Here is a 17,747-nt window from a genome sequence, read left to right on the forward strand (position 1 = left end):
AAGTGAAGTTAAACTGATAAATTAGACCTCATTTATTGAACAGCAGTTACAGCCAATTGCCCAGGGAGTCGTTTGACACCTTTGAAGACCCTGCTAACTTAATTGGTGATAGTTTGAGGCCTGAAGGAAACATTTAAGGCTCGAGCAGCAGGACACCGTTCAGCATGGAAATGGAGAAGACAAGCATCCTCTCTGACAAGGGGAGTCATATATAGATTTTTGTGTCCATTGTTTTCCCTTATTTGTGTGTGTGCTTTACTCAGTCAATCAAATATAATTGACACCACTGGGTTCTGTTGTTTTGTGGATGACAGGAGCTAATGCAAGGGAAAAAAGCTGGAAGTAAACTTCCCTCTGAAAGGCTGGGAAAGGTTTTTTCACAAGGCCCATGACATTTTTTGCTCAATTGTATTAATTGATGGTAGTGACAAGGCCGTTGAGAAGATGATGGATACTGATCACTACACCCTTTTTTTAGGGTTGAGTGATATCTGGGCATTAACATAAGCACTGTTTTGTGCGAGGAGGCGTGGGAGCATGCTGGTAAGAACAAAAGAAAAAGAAACTTAAGCAGCTTCCCTTAAAAAGTCATATGACAAAGGGAAAGTGGTACCTTTCAGGTTAGTATTGTGGAAAGGGAAAGTTGCTAAAATGCGGGCTTAGTTTCAAAAGTCCCGTCAACAACTAGGACTAGGCTGTGCAATCCCTTCCGTCTCAGTTTGGTTCTGTGTCAAATTGGCATCAGGATCAACTGGTACCAAGCTTCAGAATAGCTTCTATTCCCAGAAAATCAGATCTCTCTCTCTCTCTTAGGCCAGCAGATGGCCTAAGAGAGACCAAGTAAGAGATGAAGAACGATATCCTGTGCATTGGGGGCATTGCCCCAGCCTTCAATAGTATATGGCTTTACTTTTCTTGTAACACAACGCCGCATCATTCAGTTCATTGAAAATATTCGTCTTTAAAGGCGGGAGAATAGGAAGAAGCAGCCCAACTCTTTCCTACAGCTACTCCAACAAAGATCAAAGAAGAATGCTGGAATGAGGAGGGAGGATTGGTAAAACCAACAATGGGCCACTTTTCTAGCACAAGATCATGAATTCAGCCCATAGGCAAGTGACCAGGACAGGATCTCTGGGACAAGGATAAGTATCATTTCTGTTACTCTGACCCCAGTGTGGGATCACAGATTTAGGCCAAAGTCACATGATCAGGACTGGGGTTCTAGACAAGGGAAAATGAACAACAACTCTGCCACTCTGAAATTTCAGGGTCTTCCAGCTATTCCTCACATGCTGGGACTAACTTACTGAACAGAAGCCCTAAAAATGAAAATGAACCAAACAGAAACTATTGACTCCTAACATAATAAGAAGTATGAAAAGGAAAGAAATTATAAAAATATTTAATAGCAAAAACAGTTGATCTAAAAATGAGTCAAGGAAAGGCAATTCAAAAATCACTGGACCACCTGATGGCCATGATCCCAAAAAGGAAACTCAATATAATATTTCATTAAATCATCCATATTCATTTGAACTAGAAGATAAAATGAAAATAGAGTAAAAGTCCTTAAAATGGCAACTCATGAAACATCATAGCTAAAACTCAGGACTTCCAGGTCAAAGAAAAATACTACAAGAGGCTAGAAAGTAAAATTCAAATACTAAGGAGTCATAGTCAAGATTTAGTAGTGTCATTATACAGAAAAAGAGAGCTAGAAATATAATATTATAAAATTCAAGAGATGTGTGGTTACAATCAAGAATAATTTACCCAGAAAAAGTGCCATAGAAAGTTAATTCAATCAATACTTTGCATATATACACCAAAAAGCATAGAATCTAAATATTTAAAGGAAAAGCGGAAAAAAATCCAATTGGTAGTATCAAAAAAGAAGAAAGATTCCTAAAAATAAAGGAGGTTGTTACAAACTATTTTGCCCCAATTCTGTGCCCCTAAATCAGCAAAGTAAATAAAACAGATGAATATTTCCAAAAATAATACTTAGATTTTTAAAATGAGAATTTAAAGAATCCAATTTCAGAAAAAAAGAAATTGAACCATTCTCAAATACACACCCAAAGTGGGGGAAAACAGGACCTCAGTGTACCTTGTTTAGATATAGAAAATCTAACCACTACAAGAAGAAACAAGAAAGAAGTTAAGAACAACGAGCTAATGTAAATTAAAGAAAGGAAGAAGAAGAAAACCATACTCCCAAAGTGAAGAAGGATAGGGCCAGGTGAATTCTAGCCATTTCGGGCAAGTTATCAGACATGCATTTGTGGCTGCATGAACTTTGTTATACAAATGCAATGAAATCTTGCTATCATAGGAAAAAAATATGAAAGGGACAGTTTAAGGGAAACCTGAGAAGACATAAATTCCTACTGAATGAAGTTAATAGAACTACGCACACAATTTATGCATTATAAAAGCCAATTGTTTCAAAAGACCCAAGAAATCTTTAAAAGGTAAGATCAATGCAACGACCAATTATGATTTCAGAGGCCCATAAATGCTACCTACCGCTTCCTGACATCGGGGAAGGATGAATATTGCAGAATCTACATACATTTTTGGACCTGGTCAATGCAGAAATTTATTTGGTTTAATTATTCATATTTGTTACTAGTTTCCATGTTTTTCCATTGTGGATGTGACGGGGAAATGAATGTTTCTTAATCGAAAATTTTTTAAATTTAATTTTAAAAGACCACAACAAGATTCATCTTGTCTTAACCCTCTCTGGTTTCTCCAGAAATTCCTCATAGACCTTCTAGCACAAAGTGCACTCCCTCTCTCTGATTCCACAGGGAAAAGCACACGATAAGCATTTTCTCCAAAAATTAGCGTTGACTTCTTTTGGCAGCAGTCCATTTGACATTTAAAGATGTAAGAGATGCCGGTTTATAGTAAATATCATCTCCATGAGAGAAAGCTTTGAACTGGGGATTACAATAAGAAGTAAACATTGAAGGATTTCGAGCAAGGCACTACTATGATCAGTTCAGTTTGGCAGATGTGAATTCTGATTTCTTGTGAGGAGAGGGTGGAGGCAAGAATATTTGTTTAAAAACTTGTTAAATGAATCTATATTAGGGTAATAAATACTCTTGGCATTAGAGTGAAAAAGGAAGAGGAAGCACATTCCAGTGATATTGGGAAGGGCATCGTGACTAAATTGGAGGTGGAGGTAAAGGAAAGGGCACATTAAGTTTTCAAACATAAATGAGATTAAAAGGAGAAGATTTTAAGTTCTTTTTTAGATTAAAGCATCAAACAGACATTCAGGTAGAAACCTCCTACAGGACAGTGTTTTCTACATTGGAGTATACAAGATGATCCATGACAGTGATGGAGGAAAATATTAGAACTATTTGTACTTATTTTTATGTTTAAAAAGAAATTAATGAAATAATGTGGATTAAGATGGGCACTCTCACTCAGTCAAATAGTCCTATGTCACATATTATATATGATGTATCATGACAGACGAGTGGGAATTCCACAGCTCAGAGAGTTTGATAGGAATACTCTCATTTGTTAAATCACTTCGGTGTGTTGAAATATATTACAATTGCATTTGCCCATTAAGTAGATCTAAAGATGATATTAACTGGATTTAACTAACCCATCTCTCACAAATTAGACAATTTGTAAAATTGATTATAGGAAAGAAACTGCAGATTGAAGAATTATAATAATGTAAGTAGAAGTGATCAAGAAAATAGAAAATATTACATTTCTCCAGCTTCTTGTATGACCACTTCATTAGTCATGTTACAAGGTAAAAATCATGATGATCGGATGAAATCTGACAAGTACTCAGCAAAAAAGGCACTGATTATTTACAATACAGATCTATGTCCATCACTGTTGTCACTGAACTTTACCCTACCTACTTATTTTGGCTTCATTTACTATTAGCTAAAAGAATATAAAGTCATCCCAATTTAAAATCTAAGTTTTTGCTGCCTTAAACAGTGTGTATCCTCTTCCAAAACTCTCAAATCTGCATATTGTAAACAGGTTTTTTCTAACCTCTTTAAGTATCTTGCAAATGATAAGTTTCAGTGGGGTTAAACACACTTCTTCAAATTATAAAAACAAAAAATTGGCTTATTAATTTACAAGACCAACTAAATGACATCAGGGAACATGGAAATTTACTAGCCAAAACCTTTTGCATAATTGGTTAGATAGAATTTTAAAATGAGCATGATGATTTAGTAAGCACGACATATGATTCACTTCGTCCATTTGGATTTATGTATCTCAGTGAGTTATCTTTTTTAGCCATGGCAGCTATTAAGACAAAAGCACCAAAATAAATAACTTAGAAACAGACCTTCAAATCACTGCATCACAACTAAGATTTTTTCAAAATTCGAAGCCTGTCCAATCACATTGCTCTCACTAAAAACAGTATCATAAATGAAAATATTATTTAAACTATTGATTTTTCATATTTATTTCTTCCTTTCTTAATTTCTACTTTTGTGTGTAAGATACATATTACTATTTTGCATTTATTTGATTTATAAATATATATGTTTATCCACATTTAGGTGCATGTTCATAGTTTTTTTAACTCATTGAAATGTTCAACACAAAAATCTGAAGACAACCAGAATAGAGAAAAATATTTCCTGCACCAAATCCAAATAGCCTCATCTTAATTCAAACAGCAAAAGCGGGTGACCAAGAAGAAATCTCAAGAATTTCTGTCATAGCTGACCCCAAATGTCCTTTCTAAGGGAAAAGGCAGTTTGTATTAGAAAAGCACCCGAATATAAGTGGGGAGACAATAATTCCTATCCTCAAATACCCTCCAGATTAGCTCCTCAAAACTTGATTTCTTCCTCCATGCAGCCCTCTCTGTTAATCTCATTGATTTGGGGACACAAATGTTTTCGTTGACTACTATGCCCTCAAAGAACTCTACTAGATCTTCTCTTTGTTTCAGAGCCAAATACCCAGAAAAAGTCCCACTTGTTATTCCCACAACCTTTCCCCTCACTTCTCAGTCCTCTGCAATCTGGCTTCCAAACACATCACTCAACTCAAATAACTCTCTCAAACTACCATCATCTCTTCATTGCTCTATTCCCAGTCCTTAGTCTATTTGACCTCTTTTCCCTATTTGACACTGTCGATTACCTCTCCTCCTTGATTCTCTCTTCTTTCTATGCTTTCATGACACTGCCCTCTTTCCTTGCTGGATGATAATATATTTCCTCCCTGCTGACTACAGTCATCGGGACTGGGCTCTCTTCTCTAAATAATCGCAGTATGTCTTATGGGTTAAATGCTCATCTCTAAGCAGATGACTACCAGGTAGAAATCAATATATTTGTATGTATACATAAATTAATAAGTATGTATATATGTATGTATATATAGTCCTAGTCTTTTTCTTAGTCAATTTCCATTTAACTAATACATAACATATACATCTTAATATGTTATTATAATATATACATAATAAAAATAAATTAAATATAATAGTCTTAAAATCCATTTCTGTATCACTAATAGCTTATCAGGAATTTCTCCCTGCATGTCCTCCTATGGGTATGACAGACCCAGCACATTCAGCAGAGCCTCATTCTTTTTCTCCTCCCTGTTCATGCCCCAAACCCAACTCTCTTCCTAACTTCCTTCTTTCTGTTAAGAGTATAATCATCCTTCCAGTGACCAATTATTTTCAGTCTCCAAAGCATCCTGGCCTCTTATTTCAGATTTTTCTACCCCATCCTCAAAAATCAATCCATTTCCAAGTCTTGTAAATGCTATTTCTATGACATCTCACTATCCACTGCATTGTTCCCACCACCTTTGCTCAGGAATTCATTACCTCCCACCTGAACTTCTGCTGTAGCCTCCCGGTTTTCCTGCTTCTAGTCCCTCACCTCTCCCATCTATCTTCCTCACAACTGCCTAAAGTGATATTTCTAAAGCATAGTTCCAACCATTTTATTGCTCAGCTTATAAAAGTTCCAGTGACACTCATTCCTATTAAAAAAAAAACCCTAGAGAACATTGGCATTAATGGATCATTCCTCAAAATGATGAACACCATCTAAAATCATCAGCAGAATTAGAAAAAAACCACAACAAAGTTCATTGGGAAGAACAAAGGATCAAGGATATCCAGGGAAATCATGAAAAAATGCAAAGGAAGGAGGACTTGCAATCCCAGATCTCAAACTATATATATAGCAACGGTCATCAAAACCATATGGTACTGGCTAAGACACAGAAAGGAGGATCAGTGGAATAGACTTGGCTTAAGTGAACTCAGCAAGATAGTCTATGATAAGACCAAAGATCCCAGATTTTGGGACCAAAACCCACTATTTGATAATAAAAAAAAAACTGCTGGGAAAATTGGCAGACAGTGTGGGAGAGATTAGGTTTGGATCAACATCTCACACCCTACTCCAAGATAAACTCAGAATGGGTGAATGTCCTGAATATAAAGATGGAAACTATAAGAAAATTAGGTGAATATAGAATAGTATACATGTCAGACCTTTGGGAAAGGAAAGATTTAGATTAGACAAAGGTCTAATTACTCAAATTTATAAAGAGCTAAACCAGTTGTACAAAGAATCAAGCCATTCTCCAATTGGTAAATGGGCAAGGGACATGAATAGGCAATTTTCAGTTAAAGAAATCAAAACTATTAACAAGCACATGAAAAAGTGTTCTAAATCTCTTATAATCAGAGAGATGCAAATCAAAACAACTCTGAGGTATCACCTCACACCTAGCAGATTGGCTAACATGACAGCAAAGGAAAGTAATGAATGCTGTTGGGGATGTGGCAAAGTCGGACATCAATGCATTGCTGGTGTAGTTGTGAACTGATCCAACCATTCTGGAGGGCAATTTGGAACTATGTCCAAAGGGTGATAAAAGACTGTCTGCCCATTTGTACCCCAAAGAGATAATAAGGGAAAAGACTTGTACAAGAATATTCATAGCTGAGCTCTTTGTGGTGGCAAAAAAACTGGAAAATGAGGGGACGCCCTTCAATTGGGGAATGGCTGAACAAATTGTGGTATATGTTGGTGATGGAATACTATTGTGCTAAAAGAAATAATGAACTGGAGGGATTCCATGTGAACTGGAAAGACCTCCAGGAACTGAAGCAGAGTGAAAGGAGCAGAACCAGGAGAACATTGTACAGAGACCGATACACTGTGACACAATCTAATGTAATGGACTTCTCCATTAGTGGCAATGCAATGTCCCTGAACAATCTGCAGGGATCTAGGGAAAAAAACACTATTCACAAGCAGAGGACAAACTGTGGGAGTAAAAGCACCGAGGAAAAGTAACTGCTTGACCACAGTGGTTGAGGGGACATGTCTGAGGAGAGACTCTAAATGAACACTCTAATGCAAATACTAACAACATGGAAATGGGTTCGAATCAAGAACACAAATGATACCCAGTGGAATCGTACATCAGCTATGGGAGAGGCGGAGGGGGGAGGAAAAAGAAAATGATCTTTGTCTCTAATGAATAATGCTTGGAAATGATCAAATAAAATACTGTTTTTAAAAAAAAAAAAGACTGTCTGCCCTTTGATCCAGCCATAGCACTGCTGGGTTTGTACCCCCAAAGAGATAATAAGGAAAAAGACTTGTACAAGAATATTTTGCACTCTTTGTGGTGGCAAAAAACTGGAAAATGAGGGGACGCCCTTCAATTGGGGAATGGCTGAACAAATTGTGGTATATGTTGGTGATGGAATACTATTGTGCTCAAAGGACCAATGAACTGGAGGGATTCCATGTGAACTGAAACAACCTCCAAGAAGTGATGCAGAGTGAGAGGAGCAGAACCAGGAGAACATTGTACACAGAGACTGATACATTGTGGTACAATCGAATTTAATGGACTTCTCCATTAGTGACAATGCAGTGATACTGAACAACATGGAGGGATCTATGAGAAAAGCCACTATCCACATTCAGAGGAAAAACTGGGGGAGTAGAAACACAAAAGAAAAACAACTGCTTGATTACATGGATCAAGGGGATATGGTTGGGGATGTAGACTCTAAATGAACATCCTAATGCAAACATCAGCAACATGGAAATAGGTTCTGATCAAGGACATATGTAATACCCAATGAAATTGCGTGTTGGCTGTGGGAAGGGGGGAGGAGGGAGGGAAATAATGTGATTCTTTTAACCAAGGAATAATGTTCTAAATTGACTAAATTAATTAATTAAAAAAATAAGTAAAATCATCAGCAAACAATGTCTTTTATTGGGATAAATTAGAAGCCTTCTCAATAAGGTCAAGAGTGAAATAAGGATGCTCATTATCACCACTACTATTCAATATTATATTCAAAATGCTAGTTACAACAATGAGAAAAAGAAATTTAAAGAATTAGAATAGGCAATAAGGAAATAAAGCTATCATTATTGAAAGATGATATGACAGTATACCTAGATAATGCTAAAGAATCAACCAAAAAAACCCTAATCAAAATAATTAACAATTTTAATAAAATTGCAAGATATAAAATAGATCCACATAAATCATTAGAATGTCTCAATACTACCAGTAAAGCCCAACAATAAGAGGTAGAAAGATAAGTCCCATTTAAAATAATTTGTATATAATATAAAATACTTGAGTCTGCCTGCCAAGATAAACCCATAAATTATATGATCACAACTACAAGCCACTTTGCACAATAAATATCAGTTCTAAATAAATGAAAAAAATATTAATTGCTCATGGGTAGGCTGATCCAATATGATAAATGTGAAATTCTACTTAAATTAATTTTCTTATTCAGTGCCATACCAATCAAACTACCCAAGAATTATTTCATAGAGCTAGAAAAGCAATAAAAATCATCTGGAATAACAAAAGACCTAAAGTATCAGAAGAATTAATGAAAAAATATGAAGGAAGGTGGCTTAGCTATATCAGATCTTAAACTATTTTATAAAGTGGCAACCATCAAAATAATATGGTGCTGACTAAGAAATACAGTGGTGGACCAATAATATAGGCACTGAATGTGCAATGGTAAATAGTGACAAGTTTCTGGAAGAAGTCACTGTTAGACAAAAACTGCTAGGAAAAATGGAAAACAGTATGGCAGAAACTAGGCATAGACCAACATGCCATATACCAAGGTAAAGTCAAAATGGATACATGATTTAGTAATAAAAAGTGATACCATAAACAAATTAGAGAAGAACAAAATAATTTATCTGTCAGATCTATGGGTGAGGGAAGGATTTAGATCAAAACAAGACATAAAAAAACATGTTTTGTATTGTTTGTAAAATAGATGATTTTGACTGCAATAAATTTACAATGTTCTGCACAAAATCAATTCAACCAAGATGAAAAATCAAATGCAAACTGGGACCTCAGAGTTGTTTTAATTTGCATTTCTCTAATTAATAATGATTTGGAACCTTTTTTTTTCATATATCTAAAGGCAATTTTAATTTTTCTGGGAATTGTCCATTCATATCCTTTGACCAGTGACAACTGGGGAATCCTTTGTATTCTTGTGAAGTTGCCTCAGTTTTCTATTTATTTGAGAAATTAAGACTTTGCCAGAGACACTTTCTATAAAGATTTTTTTGCCAGTTTGTTATTTGCTTTTTCATCTTGGTTGAATTAATTTCGGGCAGAACCTTGTAAACTTATTATAGTCAAAATCATCTATTTTACAAATAATACAAAACATTATACTTTTTACGTCTTGTTTTGACCTAAATCCTTCCCTCGTCCATAGATCTGACAGGTAAATTATTTTGCACCAGCTCTTTCTCATACCTGCAACACATTCCTCTCAGCTCTGCTTCTCAGGTTCCTGAGATCCCTTCAAAGCCCAGCTCAAGGACTACTGCTAACGTGGAGCCTTTTCTGATTCTCTTAGCTACTAGTGACGGCACCAAACAAGAATCCTGCAGTTACCATATACACTCTGTGTGTGTGTGTGTGTGTGTGTGTGTGTGTGTGTTCGTTCATGCTCTTTCCCTTGAGAGAACATAAGCTCCTTAAGGCCAGGGACTCTCATTTTTGACACCATGTCTCCAGTGCTTAATGCAGTGCTTGGTATATGCCAGATACTCATTAGATGCCTTTTGGTTGATTGATTGGAATAAGGCAAATCAAAAAAACAAGGTCCCGAAAGACCGTCTCTCCAGAATGTGAATACAAATGGATGTTCTGAGTCTTGATGAGTCACTGCACTTCTGTCTTGGAACCAACACGCAGCATTGTTTTTGTTTTTGTTTTTGTTTTTAAAACATGTTATAATAGAAGCTCAAGAAAGACAGCAAAGAAGCAAAGAAAATATACAGGAATTTATAAAAAATACCAGAAGAAATTGTTGAAAGATGAACCACTCTTATTTTTAAATAACCTGGTTTTTTTATTAAAGGAATCCTTGTGAGTGGCAATTTTTCTTTTGATATCGTTATCCTACTTAAGTAATTTGACTTCAAAGAGGCTCGCTCCATATCTGTGGCCACACCTCAACAAAATGGAGGCCAAAGAAGCCATCTTGGGATCTATACATTTTCTGTAACTAACAATGGGGGTTGGGGGGGGCACTCCTTGCTCTTAGGAAGTCATTTAAGTAGTTAGAACCCTTTTCTGGAAGCCTTTCTATTAAGATGCTACTAGGCAAGGTTTGACAGACACACAGGTTTCTTGAAGCCCAGAGGAACTGGCCTTGGATATAATTGATTGCTAGCATCATGGCTATGACAATGGCAATGACATGAAAGCAAAACCCATCCAGTGGGAAGTCACAGGGGAGTTAAAGGCAGTGCTTGTCCCGCTTCAAATCTGCTTGTTAGTATCCAACACCCACTCCCCAGGCTTCGGGTCTGACTCCCTTCAGAAAATGTATAGCATAAATGTAGCGCCTGAACTAGACAATATGGTCCTGAAAAAGTTATAGCAGACTTCTAAGAGGGACTAATAATGGGCAATTAGTGTCAAAATGTCCAAATGAATACCAATCTGATTACTTTGGATTTTTGGGGGGGGTTGTGGCAGAGACCTATGGAATAGCATTTTGTAGCTAGTAATAACTCCTATTCATGTTGTCCAACCTTATTATAAAGTAACTTTCAAGTTACTTTCCCTCTAATAGTAAAGGAAATTTTCATCTCACCCAGTAAAGGAAATTTCTCTTCACCAATGCAGGGTGGCACTTCCTAGGCAACGTAAGCCCTGAGAGAGGAAGCCTAGGCTCACAAAGCTTAGATTTATGCCAGAAGCAGAAACTGAACCCAGGTCCTCCTAGCTTTCTATCATGCTTATCCTCTAGATCTGTAGTTAAAGCATCTATTTTTCCCGCCTTCTGGATAAAAGAACTGAGGCTTAAAGATATTCAATGGTTTGTTGAACTAAAGTCAACTTATTAAAGCATTATTATATATTATATGTATGTAACATAGGTATATTAAATACCTACTATAAAGAGAATTACAAAGAATTTCATTTAAAAAAGAACTTAAATAACCAAAAGGATATTCAGTTTTCATTGTTTGGCCTTGCTAAATGACTATATTACTTAAAATAATTTTATAGGGTTAGATCTATATAATAAAGTACCAAAAAGATGCCTTACATAGAGAGTAAAAAATATATTTGAAACAGAAAATCTAGAATATCAAGGAAAATAAGTGTTTAAAAGTAGAAATGGGAGGAATCTGGGTGACTCAGTGGATGGAGAGCCAGGCCCAGCAATGGGAGTTCCAAGGTTCAAATCTGGCCTCAGTCACTTTCTAGTTATATGACCCTGGACAAGTCACTTAATGCCCATTGCCTAGCCTTTACCACTCTTCTGTCTTGGAGACAATACACAGTATTGATTCTAAGATGGAAGGTGAGGGTTTAAAAAAGTGTTTTTTTTTTTTTTAAGTAGAAATGGAAGAGTAATGATACTTTATGGCTCAAAGTAGCAATCATTATAAAGCAATAATCAAAACAATTTGGTACTGGTTAAAAAATAGCAAAGTATATCAGTGAAAGACTAGGGGAAAAAAGGATAAAAAACATCTGAAGTCAGTAATCCAGTATATGGGAAAACCCCAAAACATAAATTATCTAGGAATGCAGTCTGGCATAATTTAGTTTAAATTAACAACATCTAGCACAATATTAAATTGTGAGCTCCTCAAGAATGGGACTGTTTTTTTAACCCCTACCTTCCATCTTAAAATCAATACTAAGTATTTGCTGGGAGCCATCAGGCCACGACACCTTGACAGAGTCACACATGGTAGCTAAGGAGGCCACAGAGTGGCCCTTAGCAAGATGTGATTGCCCACGCAGTACCCCTTACATGACCTCCCTCACCAATGCCCATTGACATGATTATTATTCCCCCTAGTCTCAAAAGGAATAATGAAAGAGCAAAATACCTATACCCTAATTCTCTAAGACATCACCAAAAGATCAGACCCTCAAACCCTATCCTAAAAGACTATCATGGGTTAACTTTTACTTAGGTACATAATCCCCAGTGAAACTGCAGCTACAAGCCAACCCCAAAACTTTCCCACTCACAGAAACCTATTCTCATGAAAACAGCACACATATCAATCATAGAGGCCCATACAATAAGTACAAGTACATCAAACTTCAAAATGCCTCAATGACTCATTTACACAAATCAGTAACTCAGAAACTCCCTAGTCGAAACCCTGAGAAATGAGCAGTCTAATATTAAATTTGAAGTGTTCCCAGTGCCCCTCAAACTCAATGATATGACTGTTGAATTGTCTTTTAAGAACTGTTGATTAATTATTCCATTTTATTAAAAGCAATAAGTAGTTTTCCTTGATTGTTTGTAAGCTCAAAACTTCTCACAGGGTAATGAGAAAATTAAGCCACCTGTGACAAAATCATTTATCTTGTATGCAACCTTTTATTCTGTCTGTAATCACAGTACAAGAATATAGAATGTTAATCAAGTGATTTGTTAAAAGTTAATGTATCGCTTTTCCAATTATCTCTCTTTGAATATGTGTTAGGTAATGTATCTGTGTACCAAGAAAATGGGTATTAAAATAAACACCAAGCCTGGGAATGGCGGAGCAGCTATCAGATGCAAAGCAGTCCCATGACCATAATGATTAAGCTGTCTTCTGTTTGTTTTTTTTTTTTTGACTGATCATTTGCCAACTGTCAGGAAACCCTGGGGTCACGAGCAAGGGTGGACTTTGCCCATGGCAAGTATTGGTTCCAAGGCAGAAGGTCTATTTGATTGAGGCTAAATGACTTATCCAGGGTCACACATCTAGGAAGTCTCTGAGACCAGATTCAAACACAGGACCTCCCATCTCCAAGCCTGGCTTTCTGTCCACTGAGTCCTCTAGCTGCCCCAAGAAAGGATGTTTTTTTTACCATACTTCACATTAATCAGGTGCTGAGCACAGGATGAAATACATTTTCAGCACTTATTATCAGTTGACATGATAAACTGTAATTAGATATACACCCTAAATATTAAAGGGTATACACTAAAATCATTAGAAGAGAACTTGGCCAGCAATTTTTCATAGCTATAACTAGGGGATGAGTTCTGAATCAAGTAAAGGGTGGAGGCATTTACAAAAGATAAAATAGATCATTCCAAATTATAAAATTAATGTATTGGACAGTGTTTCATATCAAGGAGATTGGAGAGCAGATCTCCCCTAAGAAAATTCATGGTCCAACCCCTCTGCATCACTGCTGGAAGGGAAGATATCAATTTTTTTAATTGTCAGATATCTCTGATATAGATTTGATATCCAAAATATATGTGACTAACAGAAATGGCTGAAACCATTCCCCAATTGATAAGTGTCCAAAGCATATGAATAAAGACATTTCCAAAGAAGAATGTCAAAGTATTCACCATCATATAATCATCATATAAAAGAATGCTGAAAATATCTACTAAGATATGATCATTACACATCAAAAGAACTGTCTATTCCTGGGACTGAGACTAGTCAAGGATATTTCATTTTCACTCAAGAAGAAGTTGAATATACATTTTACTTTTACTGCCCTCCTGCAGGACTATTGGAATTCTCCCTCAGAGGGCCACAGACTGGAAGGCTGATACAATTGATTATTTAATATTGGACCACACAAGAACTAAATCAGATGGTGTCCTATATCAGGGCCAGGGGATAACAGACCAACCCTAGGAGAATCCTAGGTCCAGCCCACTCAGTCAAGTTTGGGGGGATGCAATGAATGAGGAAAAGAGCCATCAAGGATTCTCACACTCAGTGCCATGTTTGGGGAGTCTCTTTCCATAAAAATCAGGCTAAGAGGAGTCTTTGGCAGGCAGTTAGGAGTGGCCAAACCAATGGTCATCAGAGTTCAGTAGCTACAAGGCTGCTCATGATCCCATTTTTAAAAAAGCAATTGCTCCTCTGTTACTGGGTCCTAGCTGCTCCAAGCATGATCACACAAGCTCATGCCTTCCAGAGCTGACTTTCATGTGTTGGGTGATACGAGATGATCCCCCTAAGAATATGAGCAGGATATAGGAGGCCTCTATTGTTAAATGAAAATGCTATATTCAGGATCATGATTAAGCAGGGCCCCCCATGTACCTGCCCTTCATCAATGGATTGTCTTTCTGCCTGAATTGAAACTTCTGGTCTCAGTCTGACCACCAACTTTTTCCATTACCTTGATGGGACCTGACCAAGAGGACCTGGTCTTCCTGGATGCTTTGTCTAGTTCACACCACTCAAGAGGAGAGAGACCTGCAAAACTAGACTCTGGCAGCCACCCATCTGGTAAACGGTGGATCTGAGGGTTCTACAGTGATTCCTGGAAGGCTCCTGGGAGGCTGGCTTTGGGCCTAGAAAGAATAAATGTGCAATGAGGGACTCTCCCTTGCAGGGCCAAAACCAATGGAGTCATTTTGCTAATGTCTTGCTGACATCGTGGGTCATGTCAGTTCCATTTAAAGACATCAAATCCTTCTCAGAACAACAGAGGTTAGATGCTGAGTCTGGCCCTGATCTGGACACTTGGACAAGGACACAATATTGGGGTTGTGGGTGAAGATTCCCTTTGCCAAGGATAAAACAGTTCATTAGTCCTGCCCAACAATGCTCCTCCTGCCAGTGCGAGCATCCATCTACTCTATCAGTTCTACTCTGCACAGTTCTCAACCTGCTTCTCAGGGAGGGTTTGCTTCTTCTCCGTCTCTGGCCTTTATAGTCTAACCCCACAATCAAAGGTGAAGAGATTCCTTGTCCTGTCCCACCATTCTTAGCAGCCTTAGTTCTAACGTGTTCCCTTCCTTGCAGTCCCTGAGTTTCCCGTGTCCTAGTGAATAGGTTCTTTTCTGGATTCCCTGATCTCCTCCAGTGCTGACTGTTACTCCTGGTACTCCAGGTCCCAGCGATGCATTCCCTGTGTAATATTCCTGTAACCTGGTCCCTACTAACTGATGCCCGAATGCCCGCTCTCTCTAATCGAAATAGTGACCCTGACTTTAGGAAATGTCTTTCCTTTGTCCGCATCAGAATCTGGATAAACAACGGGCAGTTTGGTTCCAATTTGCACTTTTCCCAGTGATTTTCATGAGTTTCCTGTCCTTTCCCCAATGGACTCCTCATTTGACTTTCTTTCAGATTCATATTTGCCTTCTCCCATGCCTAGAGTCACTGATCTTTAACATCTCTTTCATTCGGTTTAATTCAAACAAATAAGCATTTACGAAGAGCCTGCTTTGATCAAGATACTGTCTACCTGCTACATAGGGAGAGAGTTATGGCATAGGAGTTATTATTTAATGGAGAGAAGGGCAAAGATAGAGGGAAAACCCAAAATGAAACACCTCATTTCAGGGAAGGGATAAACACTGATAGAGCACTGGCTAAATACTGTACAAATACTGTCACAAAATGCCTACAAAGTTGTTGGAAACCAAAGCAAACAGAGGTGGGGTGACTGGCCCAGGTCACCATTCTGAGGCTACATTTGAATTCAGGTCTTCCTAATTCCAAGCCCAGTAATCTATCTTATACTGCCTCGCAAATCTGCCTTAAATAGTCAAGATAGGAACCTTCTACTTCAGAAGTTTCATTGCAAGGTAAGAACATTCACATGATTCACTGTAGCTTTTGACCCTTACAATTCACAGATCGAGTCTGGGTGGGGTCCATCCAGAAGGGAAAATGACAGCCACGTCAGAAAGCCCCCCCCCCCTCCCCCGGAACTTCCACTCGTGTTTCTCAGTAATAGATAAAAAACGAGCGCAGAAAGCAGCCTTTCAGTGGTCGTGGTCTACAACGTGAGTTTTCTTCTTTATTTATTGTCCTGCATTTGCTTCTCTAACCCGCGGTATTGATCTTGGGCGGGGATGGGAGGGGAAGATCAGAAGAGAAGCCATTTCTGAGAGGCAGACCTTCGTGCTGTAGTCCTAAGGGGGGAAAGGCACGGGCTCAGCCTAGAAGAAGGGGGAGAAAAAAGCCCTGAAGATTGACTGGCTTGCTGGGGACCCCAGTGGATTCCTTCTTACACCAGAGCATCATTTCAGTCTATGTTCTTCCATCTACCTTGTTTGCAGTAAATAGCGGCCCATTATGTCAGGTCAGGCAGTGCCTGGGCGTCGCAGCTCAGCAGCGTGATCGGACTGTAGAGTGTGGCATGAGAAGTCCCCTAGGAGGGGAGGCAACTGTCAAGTTCTGGAGCTGTCAACGTTCTAAGCCATAGTTTATCGCGAGGCTTGAAAACAGGCTCGCCATGTTTCCCTGCCCGCTTCTCGCCACCCCCCTTCTCTACTGCTACTAGCGGCTCCTGTTGACAATCAGCTTAAAACAAGACAGATGCCAGAGCAGTTTTCTGTAAGTTGGCTCCAATTCCACAAGGTGCAATGCACCAAACACAACTCTGTCCATCTTCCGAAAAGCCGAGAGCGAGCCGTGGCGGCCTCATCCGTTATTTGCCTGACACTCACACAAATATTTCCAGATGGGGGATGCTGTCACTTTGCTCTCCCGTTATGCTCTCCGCTTTCAATAAAGAAGACACATTCACGTTCTTCAAGGCAAACAAAGAGCCGTGCCTTGGGCCCCATCCTTCCTCCAGATGCCACGTTTAATTGCACACTTTATAGCCCTCTGATGCCACGTCAGGTTCTTAACCCATATTCTCTTCTGTTATCAAAGGCTAAAAACGCACCGAAGCTTCACTGGATTTGTTTTATGAAAAATAAGACGAATCTGGGGAGCGCTCGCTACTGAATCATTCATGAATTGCCTTACCTCTTCCCAGTGATTCTGTCACTTGTAAAGGGCTTCTGGAGCACCCAATCTGGACTTGCTTTACTGTACGATTCTCAGCCATTTGACCCTTTTCTAGATCTGCAGTTATGTTTGGACACAGGCAGGAAAATTCCGGATTTGGGACTTATTCATCCAGGGCACGATTGGGAGAAGTCATGTTGTGCCCAAAGGAGTGGGACACCTTAAGGATGCTGTTACAGCTGCAAAGGCCAACTGGGTGACTCTTTCACATCGACTAGTAAGCTCCTATCTCTAGAGATGCTTTACTAGACAGAATGAAATGGGCAGCTCCTTCCTAGCAGCAGACAGTGTGATTACTTAATCCAAGTCTAAATATATACAGGCCACAGAAGAAATGAAGAACAGAGAAAAACACTGATATCACCCATGAGTCATGGGCTAAATTCTTGAAATGGGGATGGT

General features: G+C 38.3%; 1 long non-coding RNA gene across 2 annotated transcripts in view; it reads right to left on the reverse strand.

Moving 5' to 3' along the window:
- Nucleotides 1-17,526, reverse strand: part of LOC130453568 (uncharacterized) — a 121,993-nt gene extending 104,467 nt beyond the window's left edge. Inside the window, exons 1-2 of one of the 2 annotated variants that reach the window (XR_008913394.1) lie at nucleotides 16,596-17,526; nucleotides 16,317-16,486 (exon numbers count right to left, since the gene is read on the reverse strand). This is a non-coding gene — a long non-coding RNA (uncharacterized LOC130453568). Of the gene's footprint in view, nucleotides 1-16,316; nucleotides 16,487-16,595 lie in introns of those variants that run through there. The other variant, XR_008913395.1, reaches the window with a different exon arrangement.
- Between the last annotated feature and the right edge of the window lie 221 nt (nucleotides 17,527-17,747).

The sequence above is a fragment of the Monodelphis domestica genome, chromosome 7, assembly GCF_027887165.1.
Source record: "Monodelphis domestica isolate mMonDom1 chromosome 7, mMonDom1.pri, whole genome shotgun sequence".
NCBI lineage: Eukaryota > Metazoa > Chordata > Mammalia > Didelphimorphia > Didelphidae > Monodelphis > Monodelphis domestica.